Source organism: Eurosta solidaginis, chromosome 4, assembly GCF_040869045.1.
Source record: "Eurosta solidaginis isolate ZX-2024a chromosome 4, ASM4086904v1, whole genome shotgun sequence".
Classification (NCBI taxonomy): Eukaryota; Metazoa; Arthropoda; class Insecta; order Diptera; family Tephritidae; genus Eurosta; species Eurosta solidaginis.
The window spans coordinates 255,059,178-255,077,763 of NC_090322.1; the positions used below are offsets into that span (position 1 = coordinate 255,059,178).

The window sequence follows — 18,586 nt, forward strand, 5'->3', positions numbered from 1 at the left end:
AGGACCTATGTTATAAAATAACTCCGTCCTCTTGGCAAATACAAGCAGCTTCCTGTGACTTAAGCCACTTGCTGCTTCTCGATCTGACAGCTGCATCACTCCTAATAGCTGGAGTCTTAGCCTGGCAAGCGCAGGACACGTGCACAGAACGTGCTCGATCGTTTCCTCCTCCAAACCGCACTTCCTACATCTGCTATCGCTGACCAGGAAGACGTCATAGAAACGCTAAAAAATTAGCGAAAAGCAACATTCCCGAAATCACCGAGTCTAGAGAATAATCCCGATGCCGCGCGTTTGAATAGTTCGACAACGCGCTCTGGTCAACTACTGGTGCACTATTTTGACTGCTGGTTGCTCTCTAACAGAAATTAGCATAAAAAGGGAGTTATAAAAATCTCTTACGAAGAACTTTTTGCATAATTAGATGTAAACACTGTAAAGTAACTCACAATGACATCAGCGGACCCATCTACATTTATGAAGAGAATTTGCTTTAATATTCCCCCACCCAAGACAAGAAACATTGCTTTGTTCAACCAAATTTTCTGACAGGATATTCTTCAAACATGTTCTGAGAGGGGGGCGTTTTTTAAGCACGTTAGGTGATTCGACGGTTCTCAAATATAGCTGAGGGGGCTTATATAGGGGATGTTTCATTCAGCCAAAACACTACAAAAAACATTTATGATATTCTAAATAGGCGCATCGGCGCCAGACCACACCAAACGCTCTGGATTCAAGTCCCGTGCAATAAATAAAATAAATGTAAGGCGTGATAACCTCCGAAGAGATCTAAGGCCGAGCTTCTCTTCCAATTTGCGTCGTGCTCCTCTTGATTCTCCCTACAAATTGGACGGACGGGACCTACATGTTTTATGCCGACTCCGAACGGCATCTGCAAGACAGATGAGTTTTCACTGAGAGCTTTTCATGGCAGAAATACACTCGGAGCGCTTGCCAGTCTTTGCCGAGGGGCGACCCCGCTTAGAGAAATTTTCTTCTAATTGAAAAACCTTATTTCTACAATTTTGATGTTGCTTTGCCCGGGAGTTGAACCCAGGGCATACGGTGTGATAGGCGGAGCACGCTACCATCACACCACGGTGGCCGCCCGTGCAATGCAACATCAAAATTTTAGAAACAAGTTTTTTCAATAAGAAAAATGATTCCTAAGCAGCGTTGCCCACGGTAATGGTTCGGGAAAACACTCCGAGTGTATTTTTGTCACGAAAGGCTTTTTAATAAAATTTCATCTGCTTTACAGCTGCCAGTCAGACTTGGCACAGACGGCGTATGTAAATCTCCTTGGAGTGCAGAAAACGCACCAAGTATATATTTTTTTTCTATACCGAAGGGTGAAAATTCACGATTTTTTTTTTATTTTATCTTGTTGGGACAATATTTGGTCGAGATTTCTTCGTGTATGGATTACGAATTAAATGGATTTTGTCGAGTCTAAATTAAAATGTGTGGAAATTTGGTTCTGTCAAGTAGGGATTATATTATCCACCTATTTTCGAATAGTATCATTTCAAATGCTACGTGTACTATCCAAAAATATTAGATCGCTTGAATTCGATTAGGTAGAAAAAAGCTGGCTGCAATCTGACCCTTTCGATCGTAGGCAAGTAAAAATTTTTCTTCGACAAAATAACTGAAAAGCGAAGTTATTTGATGTGAAAATAAATGCAAACATATTTTTCAAACTAAGAAGTCAAAATGAGTTCATTCATACCAATGTAAGTTATATTGAACTCATTTTGTTTTTTTTTTTTTGCACAAAGTGGTAATTTCTGATTGGTCTTCTATTACAAGTAGTGTATTCAACATCATTCAAGCCGGGTGTATATCAATCTAACATCACTCTATTCAGGGCTCTTCTCCACCTACATTTCCCCTTTCACTTAACGTCAACATATTCTAAATTTACTTCCTTCATCTTGCTTATTCGCTTATCTTTGCACCAGCTCTCATCTTACAATTCGCTTGCTCTCTTTTCTATCTCTCCCCCTTTATTCATCTCTGTTTCTGCTTTTACACGTGTAACGAACTTTTTCTCTTCCATATTCTCTCTCCATTACTTACACTCTTTCCTGTTGTACGTACATTTGCCTCTTAATCGTGCGCTTTCACAATTTCCAATTTTATAACTTTAAGACTTAAATTCGTTTGTTCCTTTTTCTTTATCTTAAATCTTCGCTTCTCGCGCTCTCTTTCAATGCTTTGAATTTTCTTAAATTACTCTAATTTGGTCCGAATAAATTCAAAACATTTCAACACTAGCGTCTCCTTTCTTGTAGGTTTTGAACTCAAATTAGGAACTTATTATCAATTATTTGTTCTAAAATGATTTGAACTGAAATATCTCGACTTCATCAGCAAATATTGAGTGAATTCTTAGTCTAAGTATTTGATTCTTGCTTTTTTAGTATTTGCCAAAAGTAACTCCGTCCACTTTACAACATAGGTCCTGGTTTTTGATAGGACTTTTTAATTTGGTCGGGGAATAAACTTCTGGTAACTCGAAGGACTCATTGAGTCTATGTGATGTTCTCACGGGCCGGCCAGTTCAAACTATCCTAAGCACAAACCTTATCACAAACAAAATTATAACAATCTGTACAGCTTTGCGTTTTTTTGTAAACCACAGAGTCAGAGTTAGTGTTTCTTTGTCCATGTTCGAAAGTTTGTAGTGTTTATATTTCCATGTTTTCAAATACGTTCAGGCAACAGCTTTTTTATTGCACTTCAAGTACTCTGCCCATTTTTATGGAGCAACAACATCTTTTTAGTGGCATTTGCTGCGTAGCTGCTGGTTCTAAGCATTTTACTAGAAATATATGTAGTCTATGCGTTAAATGGACAAAAAAAAATTTATGATTTTTACACATCTTCTTTGGGTGCCAGTGTTATAAATTAGTTTTTTGCAATATTTCTATAAAAAACGGTAAAAAAAGTTTTAGCAGAAAGAAACATTTCGTAAAATCAGAGAAATCGAACATAAAATTCGCCATTCGAAACAGCGTATGTTTTTTTGTATTGGTTTCTAAATACTTCTGTCTCCACAAAGGTTTTATTGCCTATGCCGCTTTATGAAGGCACCTACATAATATAAAAAAGCATATTTTATTTTTATAATTTTTTCACATTTTACAATGCAGAATGCTTTATTTTATTATTGCTTCTATATGAACATCGTCTTGTCGCCATCTCATATTGCACCGCCATAATTAAAGCTTATCGGTTTAGTGCCCACAAATAATTTTGTGTTGCGGGAATGCCGCTACTGGACGTTTATTGCTTCATTATTTAATGTCGTCATGTGACATACTACTACTTTGTTATCATTTATTTGAGTTTAGAAGGTTAACAAAATTTTGTAATACAATTAAAATTTGAGCTGACGCCGTCGCACAAACATTGCTGTCAATAAACCGCAGTGTGGGGATCAACAAATTTCATACGTATTTACAGCAGCGAACAGAAAATTAGTAGTAAAAATTTTTATCAAATTTTGTCAGCTGAGATCTTCTTTCTTTTCTATGAATTTTCTCTTTTATGAATTGTGTGACTGAAAGTTTGCACAACGATCTCGAAAAAGTTTTCGAAAAAATTCGAAAATGAGAGAAAATTTTACAAAAATGTCTTAGTTTTTATTTGGAGCTCTTTAAATGTTTCTTGAGTATGCAGTTTTGTAGCCCAATCAATTTTAGTCTGACAAAATAGAAATTATAGGTCTCTCAAAATTAGCATTGATTTTTGAGATTTTTTCCCCCATTATGTGGTAGAATTTTTACCTTATAGAAGAAAAACACAATTTGTATGGAGGAAACTCTAAAACACAATTCGGAAATAAAATTATCATAAATCAATGCGAATTTTGAGAGACCCATAACTTGTGCCTTGTTAGACTAAAATTGATTGTGCTACAGAAATGCATACTCCAAAGCATTCAGGGAACTCCAAATAAAGAGTTCGAAGCTGTCGTAACATTTTTTTTCAGTTTCTGAATTTTTTCGAAAACGTTTTTGAAAACAGTTTGCATAATTTTAGTTACAAAATTCATGGAAGTTTTACCCTAAAATATCAAAAATAAAAAAAAGAGAATTTAATTGAGGAAATTTGATAAAAAATTTCTGTTCGCTGCTGTACTTATTAAAGTTTTTATATAAAGCACACTGCATATAATCTAACGTTTAAGAATTTACTAAAATTCATTAGATTTATTGTTATGTGATGCCATTTACAGGCTTTTTTTGGTGTAACCGAACTACGCGTGGTTTAATGAATGCTGCCATCACGATGAAATAGTATCAAATACACTTCTGAATATAGTATTCCTTGTGGATTGATTTAGCATTTTCAGGTCAAATTAAACTTTTTTCAAGTCAAATGCATGATTTGTAAAAGTTTTATTCGAAATGAAAAAAGTTTAATTTGACTTGAAAAAATGTTTATTTGACTTGAAAAAAGTTTAATTTGATTTGAAAAAAATTGTTTCTTTTGACTTGAAAAAAGTTTCATTTGATCGGAAAACAATATCCCACCGTGGAATCTTTCTTCAATATAGTTTTTAATGCTTTAACACATTCTGGCCTTGAATATTAATTTGAAAACCAGTTTGGCAATTAGCTTGAGCAAAGAAAGTAAACAAATTTAATTTTTTTGTTTATTTATGTATAAATTATTTCAAGTTCTCTGAACTTCTCAACTAAAAGTAAAACTGCGCTTAAGCATTTTTTTATGTATATTAAAATATTAATTTATTATGCGAAATTCATAATCTTCTTCATATTTCAACAAAAATTTAATGTTTTTTTTTTTCAAAGCAAGATATGAAATTTTGATTTGATCATGAGGATACCCCAACACTTAAATAAATTTTTATTTTTCGTTTATGCAAATATCGTTAAAATATAATAAAATTTGAGTAATTGAATGCACAGGTGTCCGCACTCTTAACCTTGAGCCTCACTGCTCAAAGCATGATCTGCAGGCCATTGACTTTGCGACACATTCGCACAACCCGACCGAATACGGTTTTAATTGTCCAGCATTTCGTGTAGTGATCACGTTTTATGACTTTTGCACTCTTGCCGCTATCCACTGGGTAGTTCGTACGAGTACGAGGTAATAAAATACAATTCCGCAATTGAATTGTTATTACAGCTTTTTAATAGCACTTGACGAGCTTATTTTGATCGTATCATTAGAGACACATTGTAGTTGTAGTACTTGTAGGTATTTTTAATTACTTTGCTGATGGGCTTGATTTTTCTGGGACTGAAATGACGTCAATGTTCTTAGTAGATGGAATTCCTTGAACTGCTAGGTAAATGTTTGTTTATACTACATGGTGTATGAACTTTTAATAATTTTCCAATATTTTACGCCACTGCAAAACAAGTTTTCAGGAAAACTTTCGCAAAGTTTTTTTGAGTGAAACCGAAATAAACTAAAACATTTTACTTGCTGTTGTTAAACTGGGAGTACATTTATGTTTGAAAACATTTTTAATGAAATTCTTAATTTTAATTTTATTTAATATTTAGCCAATAAATTAATACAAGGTGACACCAGGACGAGCAAGCCGATAGCTGATTCGATTACACCTTGAAAATATCTTCAAAGCCTTTTCTCCCGGGATTGGGCCTGGAGTACTCACTGCTGAGATGATCGACCTGTTTAAAAACAGACTCAACAAAGCCACGTATTTTTGACTTATTTTGTTTTATTGATTTTCCGACAGGGTGGATATTGTCAAATTTGGCAGGGGATGACAGAAAATCGTTCCAATATACACCACGTATTTTTGTTGTACAACTTTTTCCCAATTGCCATCTGTTACATATGTATATTAGACTGGGTTGGTCCCCATACAAAAAAAAAAGTTGCTAATGTCCGCCCTAAATTTAAAGATTATGTTGAGAGGGTTTCGGAAAAAAAAATTTTTTTTTTCATCCTTCGAAATACAGTCGAAATGTTTTTTTCGTTGTATCTTGGTTATTTGACGTCCAATTTTTAAAATTGATATGTCATTATATTAACCTTTGTTTATTATTTTAGTAATATGGTTTAAAAGCAACATTTTCTTGAATTTTTAAGTACTTTCGTCTGGTAAGGGAAAAAGGATACGTTAGGGGGGTACAACTTTGTTAGCTTACCTAATCATGTGAAAACGACTTCATAGCTTAAAAGGACATTGAACGGAAATGTGAAGCTTCTCAAGGCCAAAATAATGACATATCAATTTTAAAAATCGGACATCAAATAACCAAGTTACAACGAAAAAACCTTTTCGGCTGCATTTCGAAGGATCAAAAAAATTTTTTTTCCGAAACCCTCTCAATATAATCTTTAAATTTAGGGGCGGACATTAGCAACTTTTTTTTCGACCCAGTCTAATGTATATTCATGTTCACGATGTTAACAAAAAAGTTCTGTTGAGCGCGCCTGAAAATATTCCACCCTTTTTCTGTTCCATATATAAAAGATGGATACAAGAAGTGGCATTTAAAAGGAAAATCAACAAAATTGGAGCAGAATCACATAACGTTAAGCTGGACGGTAATATTGCAGAGTGGATAGGAGCTCCTGGTTTCTACAGCAGCATACAGGTCATGTTCCCGCCAACCGAAAAGCTAGCTAATGAAGAATTGCTAATTCAAAAACATAAGAAAAACTCTTTCAAACCGCTCTCAAAGCTCTATACAATACTTATATTATTTGTTTCACTTTTTGTTCCCGTAAAATGACAAATTTAGCGTCAACTCAATTTGTCAAGCACTTAGCTCCTTCTTCACTTAATTATTGCAAATTTGTGGTTAAATACATTTTACAGCTCTTTGTGTATACTCAGTAAATTTACTTATGTGTGTATTAATCAAGTATATCATTAATAACACTTTCATTAAAAAAAAAATTATCCTTCGCTGTTTGCAACCATTTTACTTTGATATGATGTCGCCACATTAAAGATAAATGAGCGCTGTCACTTAAAAGTGACTTTCATAGCACTTAATTATACTTATTTAGGTAGATCAGGTAGGTCGCCGTTTTTCACCCCATGCTAACCTCAATGTATTAGAGATTTTGAAGTAAGCGTCACAATTTCTTGTGAGATTTGAGTTGTGAAGAGGTCTAACGCGCTGATAATATCGAGTGTTAAGAGGAATATCACACAACCTCGGCTGCGCAATCGAAAAGTGCTATATCCGGATTAAATTCAAAGTTACTCTGATTAAAGATATCCCTATTTCCGAATATTTTCCCTAAAGTCCCATCTCACGTAAAAATTTATTTTTGCATTTTGAATAAGAACTTTTTAAAAATGGTGTTTCCCTTCAGCAGTCGTTGTTGATTTAAAATTGGACGAGAAATTCGGCCCCGCTGAAGACTAGTAATAGATAACATTTAAGTAAGTTACGCTATGCGAATGTTTCTTGCGTTTCATTCCTCTTATTTTTCCTTCTCCTAACCTACTGGGGTGGACATGCGTTTCATTCGCATGCTTTTACCAAGCGTGTAGTTCGCAATCGGCTTACAAAATATTCTAAGTTTATTCTCGCTAGTCGGAGATTGGCAGATACCGTGATTGTTTAGAAACAACGTGATATTTGATTGTGTCTTCTCAATCTCAGCTGTTCTTATCCGTGACCGTGACTGAACATAGACGGAGCGGCAATCTGGTCCAAATTCCGCTTCATACCAATTATTAGTAGATGCATTAACTTTTTAATAATTACTTTTCTGCGGCATTTATGTAGCCACAAACCATAACAGTCAAAGTAACTGTTCATAGTTTTTAAGAAGAGCTTTTTTTTTCAATGTTCCAAAGTGTTACTTGAAATCGAGGAATTCATATGAAATTTGTATGCTTAATGTAAGTACAAAGTTGAATTTTAGTTAAATACTTGATATTCAAAGTAATATTAAATTATTACAACTTTTTGTTTGAGATTTCCAATTATTAATAATTATTAATATCATATTATTAATATTATTAATATCATAAACTATGACTTTGGCTATTATGGATTGTAAGCATAGATTTCACAGTTGATGCGGTCTATGGGACGTTTGTCTAGCCGCCTCTGTGCATCTAGTGTTATTCAGTCGCAGTTTGAGTCACATACTTATTGGTTGATAGCATTGCAGCGAATTGTACCGTGACGAGAGCTGTGCTTAAGTCTGTTGCTGTTATTGGTAATCGTGGAAGGAAAGAGATGTCATCACAGTCAGTCAGGCACTGTCACTGAAATTTACTGTGATCTTTCAGTCACTGTGACAAAATCACAGGTACAAAAATATTTTCCAAATCTGGTTTTCGCAACGACGTTTGGTGAGTAAACCCTTAGTCAATACCTCAAAGCTTTAAGTTAACGAACCTAACTGAGTACATTTCCAGGTGTAATAACATTTGAAGTCTGTAATCTGTAACGTGTATCCTGAAATTCTGAGCTTGTCTTTTGTAACTCGTAACTTGTAATTTAAAATGTTATTTGTAACTTGTAAATTGTCGTACGTAACTTGTAGTTTGTTTTCCTTTTCGATTTCTCTATTCTTTACTTTGTGCTCTTTGGAAATTTTGGTTATATTAATACAAAAAGTGATTAAAATATTTAATTTAAATAAAAATTCCCAGTTCATGTACGTTCATTGATTCCACGCTGACATTTACGATGCGCTTATCACTCAACGCTCGTCATCAGCAAATGCCGACTTGGCTCATTCATATTTTCTTTTACATTTTACCCTCATAAGTTTGCAAATACATATAAAATATTCCTCGGATCTGTTTCTAGACTGCAGCATAAGCTAGCCAGCTTGCATTAATAATTCATTATTTCTGACAATTAACACCTGCTGCGTAGATATGCGCAGTTGCAGATACGACGACGTAGACCGACGTGATGGCACGTATTCCATAATGCAATGAAATAGCGAAGCAAGCACAGTTATACAAAACCACATTTTAGGACAAATGGGTCATTTCATGTCGATGTCAATGAACTTATTTTTTGCAAATCGAGGCGGTTATGAACCGTTGTAGGTTATTTTCTATGTCTCGATTTCCGGACAACCACGACCTGTCGGGCAATTGAAAAATAAAATGGTTTGAGAATCGATGTCAGCCCGGCCTTTGCTTAGATGGATATCTGGCTAAGGTGGATATCTGGCTAAGGTGGATATCTGGCATAGCAGTAGCTGTTCTGGGTATATCCTCCACCGCTTATCCGCACTAATTTTGCTCATTCATTTATTTGCTTCGGATTTTTGAAGTGGTGCATAGTCCCAAGTCGTACGATTTCTCATAAAAAAATAAAACAAAGTTTCGAAAAAAATTAAATCCAGGAGCCCATGAAAAAGTTGCAAAACAAAACATAGAAAGATTCTTCGAAGCCTAAATCAGTGACGCAAAATCCATCGGCAGAAAGAGTTTTAATGGAATGTCCCCATGCACAAACTCATATCTTTGGCAAACAACTTCGCTGTGACAAAAGTATGCAGCTTAAAAATCGTAGCATCGCAGCAAAAATAAAATTACAGTTATTATACACACAACAAGAGCAACTTTTCGCCAAAGAACGCACGCCGCATTTATTTTATAACCGAATAAAAAAATAATAAGAAATATATTAAAATAAAAACTTTCTGTCTCCTGCTTGGCATCACTAGCGAGCTGTCAGACAGCGCTTTTCTCATTAGTCATTCCTTTGGTCTCATCCCACTTTTTTGCTCGAAATTCAATGCTAAGCACCTGACTTGACTTTCAAAACACATAAAATGACAGATGCATTACACATTTTTAGTGGTTTCTACTAAGCAGATTTGGATACATCATGGATACACCCTTTTAGCCAACAGCAGCGTTGAAGAAGCACTTTTCATTTCGCCGTCGCACTTAAACGGATCCATAAGCTTTATGTGAAGGGCGTTGTTATGCAATTAAAAGTATAAAAATAAATAAAAATGTTATGTAGGCACTTTTTCTAACAACAGCAACGCACCACGTCACCAGCAGTTAAGGGGCAGTGATCTTTTCAGCTGTTATTCTTATTTTATTCGTGGTTAGGGGCATCAGCGAAAACTGAGTTCTAAAATTACGGTTGAAATGGAGGCGTCTGGTTTCTAGTGAGAAGCTTTTTGTAATATTCATTTTGAAATTTATAATTGGCTTTCTGAAATTTGTGACTTGTAATTTGTTTTCTGTAATATTTTACTTGTAATCGGAAATTCGTAATTTGTAACTTTGTAACTTGTAATTTTAAATTTGTAACTTGTTATGTAAAACTTATAATTTGTTATTGTGAAATTTTTCATTTGTTATTTTGACTTTTAATTAAAATTTCAAATTTTACATTTGTATTTTTTATTTACAGTTTATAAATTTAAAATTTTTATTTTATAATTTTAAACTATTAATTTGAAATTCTCTTTTTTGTAGTTTCTAATTTGTTGTTATTTGTATCTTGTAATAGGTCGTTGGTCAGGCTTCGTGATATGAGCTATGGGCTTTCTGACTTCGGATACTCTAGCCTTCTTACCAGTTTCGACTTTATCCCGGACAGAACGGACTATTCTATGCCGATAACTGCTCCCTATACAACCTTCACCACAGTCATTCCACCGAGAGAGGAGTGGGGAAGAGGAATTATCTTGGACATGGAACCGGTTAACTTGTTCACGGATGGGTCGAAGCTGGACGGAAAGGTTGATGGCGGGGTATTTTGTCAAGAGCTAAATATAAGTCGCAAGTTTAAGTTGGCTGATCAGTGCAGTGTATTCCAAGCGGAAGTTGCTGCGATTAAGGATGCGGTCGACGAAATACTATCCAGTGCTACTACGGTTAGGGAATTTAACATCTACTCCGATAGCCAAGCGGCTATCAAGGCCTTGAGCTCAACTACAGTGCGATCGAGGGTAGTCTGGGCGTGCCTGACCTCGCTTGCGATTGCATCGAATTATTTTACAATTAAGATTATCTGGGTCCCGGGCCATAGTGATATCCCGGGTAACTGTCAAGCGGATCTCTTAGCCCGCATTGGTACAACTGAACCGGATGAGATGGCTGTAGGGATTTCGGGACTCCGCTGGCCACCTGTGGATTGCTCCTCCATAGCTGGGCCTCGAGTCAGCTCAGAAAACGTTGGGCGGACACCACATCTAGCAGGGTAGTAAGATCTGTCTGGGCGAAAGTGGATGGCAGGTCTGCTGAAATAATTGGGTGCACTAAGGCTCACCTGTCAATGGTCATTGGGGTTTTGACAGGGCACTTTCCCATGGGTATCCATGCGGTACGTCTCAATATACTGGAAACTCCATCCTGCTGCAGCTGTATGGAGGATGATGAGGTGGAATCACCAAATCACTTTATGCTTGATTGCCCAGCTTTTGCCAGAACTAGGCGAAAGTACTTCGGTCGCAACTCACTTGGATCTCCCGAGGATTTATCCAAAGTTGAGATCGGTATCATTCGGAGCTTTATCTTTGCTACCCAACGATTCTCTAAGTAGCTAGATCTAAGTCACCGTTATTTTTGGTGTATGTGGTATCACAACGGACCTTCGTGTTGTCCAAGTGAGCTATCCTTATCAGGGCAGCTACCACCTAACCTAACCTAGTTTGTAATTTGTACTTTGTAATTTGTGATTTGTCAGTTGACGTTTTTAATATGTAATTTGCGATATAAAATGTATGCTTTATAAATAATGATTTGTATGCATTGTTGTTTGTAATCTATAATTTGTTACTTCTAGTTCGTGATTTGTAGCTTGTAATTTATAATTTGTTATTTGTAGTTTATAATTTATAAATTGATTTTCGTTAAGTTTGTAATTTGTACTTTGTAATTTTGTTAACTTGTAGTTTGTAATATATATTTTTTATTTGCAATTTGTGATTTGTAACATTTAATTTATAGTTTGTCACTTGTATTTTTTTAATTTGTAATTCATAATTCGCAATGTGTGATCTGTGTTTTTTTTTCACTTGTAATTTGATAACTCTCAGCTATAATTTTTAGTTTTTTATTTGCAATTTGTTTTTTTTTTTAATTTTGTAGTAATTTATATCTTTAAATAGCGTTATTTGAATTGGTAAGTTTTTTTTTTTTGTTGGAATCCAAGATGAATCCCAAGGCGATTGCTCTCATTCCACTGAGGGATCTTATTTTGGTGAAGAAAATTACGGGTATCTTGTTAGTATTAATGTCCCTGGCGCACCATTATTTGTTGTTTTTGTTATTGTAGTAGTAACAATAAGGTAAAGCCCCGAAGAAATTAAGTCTTCTCAGTTTGTCAGATATTTAAGCTCAACGGAGTGGAAATATATAGTGGAAGGGAGGCTTTTCCGAGCCTTTTTCAATGCTTAATTCCTGTATTAGATCTCCCCTAATACGAATACATATTTACCCTGAAATCAATCTGTCACTTATAATAACACATCACTCGCTTCTTACCATTCTTTTGCATATCCTATATATAATTCAAATACCTACATGAAACTAGACCTACATAGAAGCATTTAGTGGCCAATTTCAACATTTAATTTCCCACAAATGCGCGCGAAACCAATTAAAGCGAAGGCATACCATAAATAATATATGGCAGCACTAAAAGTTTATTGTGTTAATGGTAGGAAAATTGAATGGTTCGTTTGACCGTTGAGCTGATTGCGCTTTTAACTTAAAATCTAACTCAAATGAAACCACTAATAGCCATGCTAAAAGTTATTGAGCTAATTGTACTCGTATGTGGAAACGGGTTTACGAGCTGCAAGCAGATTCAGTCGGTTACAAGGTTACAGTAAAAATAGTTGAATGAACAAATATTAAAAATTTATTGCCTGGGAAATGGAAAGGCCATAATAACTTTTTTAAATAAGGAATATATAAACAAATTTTTGTATAACAATGATAGTAGCATTTTAATTAAAAGCATAAATAAATGACGCATGCCAGCTTATTTTGCAGACTACATGCAGATATTGCTAGTGGTTATTTATGAGTTCACGAATTGCAGCTGAAATTCGAAAGTGTGACAAAGTGAAAAATGTTGCCGTATTTCTTATCTTTTTTATGGATATGATTTTTTGTAGTTGTAATTCGAAAATGTTTCCTGGCACTCATTATGACTTAACGTAATAAAATTTCATATTTTTTTATTAAAGAAACTATGGAGTCGAAGCGAGTCTTAGCTTCTTTTAAGCTCGATTTCAGGATTATGTTCAGTGGACTCCGTAATTAAAAGTTTACTAAAAAGGTATAGAAATTGTGGCGAATTTCGACAATTACGACTATTATTATTATTATGATAAATTTCTACGGACTATAGAACAAATTGTATAAAATGAAAATATATAAGAAAGTAACAGACAATTAGCTGAGTGTCTGAGCTGAAAAATCAGTTTCAAAGGTCGCTATCACCAAACCGTACTCTTTTAAGCGTCAGGATCGCCTGCAAAATTAATATTTATATATACCAACTATCACTTTCATACAATGGGCTTTTTGTTTGTCACATATGACATTTGTATACTTCGACATTTGTCACTATTGACATTTATGAATTTTGATATTTCCAGCATTTAAATCACGGTAAGTCTACCCGCAAACTATAAAATTTTCTATTTCAGCAATAATAATTATTTTTAAATAATTAAGCAGGGATCTTCCAAGGCTCCAGTTCTTTGTATCCACCTTTTGCTCCACAATAATGAATCAGAAACTATTCAACACTACGTTCCTATCCCAAAGCAGCACACAATGCCTGTGCGTTCTGCTGCAATTTTTAATGCAATTACGTAAATATGTGCATACATATGTGGCAACTTAAAGCTACTGTAAATTTTTGCAAAATTTAATAACTAAAGCCATGACGATTGTCGAGATTTGGCTGCGGACTCATTTTGCCGCAAGCACAATTTAACGCCTGACAGCATGACTTCTAAATTCTATGACTGGAGCGAAAAACGAATACTAGTTCTACTCACGACTCCATGTGCTTGTTGGTATTCAGCACAGCACAAAAACAAAATTAATGTTCAGCACATGCATAGATAATGATTTCACAAATTAAATTTGGCGAAAAGATTAAAGCTAGCACTTTGGTTAATCTCTTCATTTATCATATGTATTGCAGGCAAACAAAAAATTACGCGCCAAGACTGCGAGGGAATAAAAATTGTTTTTAAAGCTTTATTCATATAATTTTGCATATCTTTATGAAGTTACATACACGTGTGACTCAAGTGAAATTACCAGAAAATTAATAGCTCACTGTGCTTATTCGAGTGCGCGCTTATGTTTGCACTTACATAGAAAGAACCCATACAGAGAAATGTTCCTTCTAAAAAGCATATTGCACACAAATTTTATATTTTTTTACATATTCAAGTTCACAATTGCTAAAGATATTTTTACATAAAATAAAAGAAAAAATTAAATGCATTTTCAACGACCGCGCTTAAGTTGGTGTGAGTGTAGCCGTGTGGTCGTGGTTTTTCAGGATGAATCATACACTCACGCGTTGCATTCAAATAAATATTCGAAATGTGCGGTATTGTGCTTTGTAATTATCGCAGACGTAGTCATCGACATGTTAGCATCAGTGGAAGTCGCACAGTCATTGCACACAATCATTGCCACCATCAGCACCAGCAGCAGCAGCAGCATCATGACCAGAGTTGCCAAATACAATTACAAATTCCTTGGAAATAGCAACATACCGGTTCCACATTGTGTTGAACAAATATATAAGCAATTGTTTGTTGTTAAAATTATTGATGCAAAAATATGCAGCAAATCACGATTTTTTAAAAAGTAAGGAGTTTTTTTTTTCTAAATGTAGATGATACATGTGTTGCACAAATAGGCAATGTAAGTATTTTTTTTTTCTCAGTGAAGAATGTATAATTATGTTGGTAGCGACAAGCTAACATACTAATTGGCAACGCGGGCCACTCAGAAGTGCGATCGTGAACGCAAAGTACAGTGTGCTGTCTTTATGATTATATACCTAACAAATTGATCAAGTAATCACTAATTTTAAGAATTAATCAGTTAACTAAATATTCTATAGATTACATTAAGTAGTTTTACAAATTTAAAAAAAAAATTTAGTTTTATTCCTTGATAACTGAATTATCGAATCAAGTCATCAATTAACCGATAGTTAAACTGAAGAATAAATAACTAGCCAATTAATCAAGCATTAATTTATAACCAAATTTTTTTTGACGGTCGAACATTTAGTCTTTTGTCAATTATTAAAGTGTATTGTTTTGATTATTAATAATAGTTAAATAAATAGTAAATTTTTCAACTTATTACTTATTTAATCAATTAGCTTATTCATTCGATTATCTAATCGTTTTATCGCTTAATAATCTAATACACTCATCAGTTAATCCCTTAATAAATTTGTTAGGTGGTCAAGTCATCAGTGAACTAAAAAGTAAGCTGAGCCATCAATAAACAGTAAATTAATCAAGAAATGATTTACAAGCAATACATTTAGAATATTTCATTGAATAATTATGAAATTCTTAATTAAATAATTTATAAGTTAATTTCTTAACTATAAAAATGTCTGCCTTATCTAGCACTTAATTAATCACGTAATAAATTTTCATGTTATTCAACAACTTACTAATCACGTTAGTTAGCCATTGATTTTAATAGCTAATCTCTCAATTTCATAACTTAATCAGTGAACATATAAATCAGTTATAAAATCGTTTGACCATTAACTAATAAATTAAAAAAATAAAGCAACCAATTACTTACAGTATCAAATCAAATCAATCAAATCCAAAAATCAATTAATCAGTAAGTGAATAAGTAAACTGGTCAATCAATAACTAACCAATTATTCAAAATGCCAGCTTATAACTAATCGTGTTTAATAAAATAAAAGAACTCACTATAAAAGTTGTATAGTGAGTAATTATTTACACAGTCGATCTTTATATTTGTTAATAAAAAAAAATTCCATAATATTTCCGCAATAATCCAGTGCTTAATTCCAAATTATTAATAACTTAGTGTAACTAAATAATCAACCTTGTAAAGCACTTAATTATCACAGCGCTTAGCAATAAAATCAGTCAGCTCGTGTTTCTAGATTTTATTTCGACAAACGTTAAGTTTTCTCAAAAGCCCCACAAAATCTCTAAACCTACATCATGTAAATCATTTTTCGAAAATTACTTTATCAGGATGCAGGAATATTCAGACTATGTGATGTATTTGCTCCATACAGGAGTTCCCTCTATCTGCTAATCAAACGGACATCCACAACCAAAATGTGTATTATGAAAGTGGATGTTTATATGTTGGGTTGTCCAGACGTTTGGATTTGGATGAAATTTGACAGAAAAAAAGAGTTTTTGTGATCTATCACGCCGATAACATCAATTAAGGTATAAACAGAGCAGAGTGAGCAGAGCCACCGGCATTTAAATTTGGGGATTTTTCAAAGCAGAACATCACTTCGATATCAACTTGGGAACATTTTGAAATTGTTTTAAGGATCATATCGGAAATAGCATGATTTCGGGTAGTTTGCTTTAGAATGATTTCGGGAGCTTTTAAGGGCGACTATTTCCGGATCATATCGGGGCTGGTTTTGCGATAATTTTGGAACTATACTACGGATTATATCGACATAATTTCCATGAATATTTTAGGAAGATATCAGAAGTGATTTCAGGAGCATAAATGGACTACAGATTCCAATTCTGCATGTCAGAATACCTGTTGGTAGGAGAAACTGATGAATTATAAAAACGAAATTTTGTTAATGTGTCGGCAAACCGCCTTATTTTTATAAAAAAAAAGTACTTTCAATATCTGACCAGACCTACATATCGATATGTACGTACTTAATACGAATCTGAAGTCAAATTTATCAAGAGATTTGGATTATTAGAAATGTGTAAGGGTCTTTGAGACGCTTATACTAGCCACACTTTTATGTTTGAGTATATGCAACTCTTTTATACCAACAAAAGAATGTTACGTATACGCATCGGTACCCGTCTTGTTTTACGTGTAATTGGTTGGTTTTTACTACAGCAACGTTATTCTTAATTTACTTGATGGTTACTCTTTTTAAAGCGTATGTAGTATGCGTTATTTTTGCAGAGAATATTCTCAGCATTACAAAAAATAACACTAAATTTTATTCTGACAAATGAATAAATTTTTCCTCACATGTGCTAGCATATGTATGCCTTCCTCTTCGTTATCTTCATGTCACTTGCACTTCACCTCCGAGGCAAACGGCCGGTATAGTAGATAAAAGTTGAGTATATTCTTGTGCTACTAAGATACTATATAAAGTTGCAGATACAACAGATATATATGTATATGTAGGTTTACTAACCAACTACATATATCTGGTCAGTATTATGAGTAAGCATACAAAAAGATTTATGTATGCACATCACTTGCTGCATGCAAAGAGATATATCACCCAAAGAGTTACCACAAATACAAAATATACATATGGATATGTAAACTTAACTGTATGCACTGTGTGTGTGATTCTAATGTGAAGGTTTAAAAAAATGTTTGTAAAAGCGAAAAATGTAATAATCGTTCAAATTATTATGCCGATGATGGGCCAAAGATATTAAATACGAGAAATGGCCATCAATGTTTCGAAGATTATTTGCAGAACGTAGATGGATACATGTGGGAACGTGGCTATAGCAAACTCTTTAATCATAAAAACTTAAATATTTGCTTAAATAGAAAGTATGCATTTTAATTCGAAATATATACATAAATATATGCTGCTGCTGCTGCTGCTGCTGCTGCTGCTGCTGCTGTAATGAGACGATAAGGGGTAAGCAAAAAATGTGATTTAAAGCATATCAATTCAAATTTAACAAAACACAAAAGTACTTTCTCATAGTCGCTCGTTCCATTTCGAATGCCTAACTGTTGGACTTACTTAAAATCGAATTAAAGCGAAACCAAAAGGCTTAAATACAGAACACATACGGATTTATGATTATACCAATATTGGCACGTTGTGTAGCGCGCAATTCGTCGTCGCCTTGGCTCCTTTGCATGGGGCAATGGTATTAACTTACCTGAAAAGAGAGAAAGGAAAGAAAAAATGTGGAAATTGATTAATGGAAGGTTCTTTCGTATGCTTGGGGCACGTTGCAATTTAAGCAAAATATATCATGATATAGATAAAGATGTGTATGTACATCCATATTTAAATATATAAGGTTGTAAAGTAAAAGGATATCACATTTTCAACCGTAATCAAATTTTAAAACAGACAGCTTAACAGATTGCAATTTCCATGAAATATGATATTTTTGCAAACCGAGTAGGTGAGCTAGCAAGATTTCAAAGCGAAATTCTTCAAAAAAAATTTTAAATAATGGAAACATTGTAAATTAAGCGCATTCAGATGTTTTTGTCAAGTAGTTATGATTTATTGTAATGTCGATGAAACAATTTGGAAGCGAATAAATTGAGAAACAAAAAAAAAACAAATTAAGAAAATAAGTTTGCAAAAATTAATAAAATAAAATAAAACAAAATAAAATATAATAAAATAAA

The 18,586-nt window shown here is 33.9% G+C and overlaps 1 protein-coding gene across 19 annotated transcripts in view; it reads right to left on the reverse strand.

The window, feature by feature from the left end:
- Window positions 1–18,586, reverse strand: part of LOC137251357 (uncharacterized) — a 447,872-nt gene that overhangs the window by 169,468 nt on the left and 259,818 nt on the right. Inside the window, exon 4 of one of the 19 annotated variants that reach the window (XR_010953226.1) lies at window positions 16,436–18,102. The exons of 17 other annotated variants lie outside the window; for them this stretch is intronic. The gene's annotated coding sequence lies outside the window, so the exon portion shown is untranslated. Of the gene's footprint in view, window positions 1–16,435; window positions 18,103–18,586 lie in introns of those variants that run through there. One more of the 19 variants, XR_010953227.1, reaches the window with a different exon arrangement.